This window comes from Myodes glareolus, chromosome 22 (genome assembly GCF_982192425.1).
Source record: "Myodes glareolus chromosome 22, mMyoGla1.1, whole genome shotgun sequence".
In the NCBI taxonomy this organism is placed as follows: Eukaryota; Metazoa; Chordata; class Mammalia; order Rodentia; family Cricetidae; genus Myodes; species Myodes glareolus.
In genome coordinates this window covers 8,297,767-8,299,711 of record NC_142047.1, presented here as the reverse complement: position 1 = coordinate 8,299,711, position 1,945 = coordinate 8,297,767, and positions in this window count along the sequence as shown.

The following is a 1,945-nucleotide window of genomic DNA, read 5'->3' as shown; positions in this document are numbered from 1 at the left end:
TTAGATGTAGGTGTGTGTATATGTGTGTATGTATGTGTTATATGTAGGTGTGTATATGTGTGTGTTACATGTAGGCATGTGTATGTGTGTTCTATTTATAGGTGTGTGTATGTGTGTGTGTTACCTGTAGCTGTATGTCCATGTGTATATGTGTTACATGTAGGTATGTGTATGTTACATGCAAGTGTGTGCATGTATGTTACATATAGGTGTATGCAGATGTGGAAAAGCCCATACTTCTTCTAGCAAGGTCACACCTCCTAAGTCTCTCCTAATCAATGCCAAGTAGTCAAATGCCAGAGACTACAGAGGGCATCTATTCTTCAGACCAAAACAAGAAAGACGAAAGAACGCAGAGGTCTCAATGGGATTCCTAAACTCTTCGAACAGTCTTCATTTCTTACCCACTTTCTAGTTACTGCCCACCTCTGGGGGGGTGACCAACCAGCGTCTCATAGATGTCCTAAAACCTGTGTGTCAGCGCTAGTAATGTGTCCTCTGCGTACACGAGAAGCTCATGAACTGCTTTCATGTTACATATTGTGTGCACGCACACGCACACACACACACACACACACACACACATTCTCTCTCTCTCTCTTTCTCTCTTTCTCTCTCTCTTCTCTCTCTCTCTCTCTCCTCTAAAGGCAGCAGACTCACACGTGATACATAGATATGCATGCAGGAAAAACGTTTCTATACATAAAATAAATCTGTAATAAATAGATTTCCTGTAAGAGAGAAAACATTCAATATTTGCCAGTGGCCGCAGTGACTGTATTTGTCTTGCCCACTGTTTCCTTGTGTCCCAAGTACAGACAAAAGTACTTAGCATTGAGTTGATACTCAAAATCATTTCTTGGAATAATGAAAATAATTGAATTGCCAAGCAAAATGAGGTAGCCAAGTCTTCAAGGGCCAAGTCAGGGGACCCTAACAAGCAGCCTGGGACATCAAGGACAACTTAAAGACCACAGAGGGAGCCAGGCAAGTTGGCTCTTGGAGGGCTCCGGCTTGAGGGCTGTGTTTTGCTCCCTGGATGCTGGAGACTTGGGTTGTTCATCACAGTCTCCAGCAGACTGCCTGGCTCTGGGATTCCTGCCAGGAGGGCCATGAGCAGTCATTGCCACAGAGCACAGCAGCTGCTGAGAGGCGGTCATAACTCATAGCCGGGCCCCGTTGTAACGGCCCCCCACGAAGGCCCACACCCGCTCCTCTCAAAGTCCTGTGAGCCACCTTTGAGCCCAGGTACTAGAAATCACTCAGCCGGAGAGAAAGAGAAGAGCAGGACAGCTCCTTCAAAGCCGGCACAGCAGACTCCTCTCGGGCAGTCAGCCTCCACAGTGAGCCTACCTTCCTAGAGCTAGCCCAGGCTCCCCCTTATTCCATCCCACACCGTGCATGTCCAAGTTTCCCATACTTAACTCCTTGAGTCTCCTCTTCCACCTGGTGTGGTATGACAAATGCGTTTCTCACAAAGTCAGAGGACTGGAGGAGACACTCAGCAGTGGTAAAACCTTGCCTGTTTCAGACACTGACATTCGAAGCGCGGATGATCTTCACTGCTGTGAGTTCCTGTGACAGAAATTCTATGACTTGTCTCTGACCTGTGCTGCTGACAGTGATGAACACTTAGAGTATCATCTTGCTAAGTCTAGAATGGAGCTTTTGCTTAGAAAACTAAGCTAGCACACATGAAAAGCCTTGCAAAGCATCAGAGGCCTGCCTTAAGTGGTAAGCAGATGTGAGACTAAAGCCAAAGTGTTTAGATAGTTTGTGTTCTCGAAGGTGAATGTCTTCAAATTGGTGTTTAGAACCTAAAAGCAATGTGGTGAGAGACTGGCTCAAACTGAGAAAAGCATAAACTTTATGGACTCTTGTTAAAGAAAACAAAACATCGCCTATTGGATCCCTATCTTCATCTCATGCCAATGTATTAGCGCAA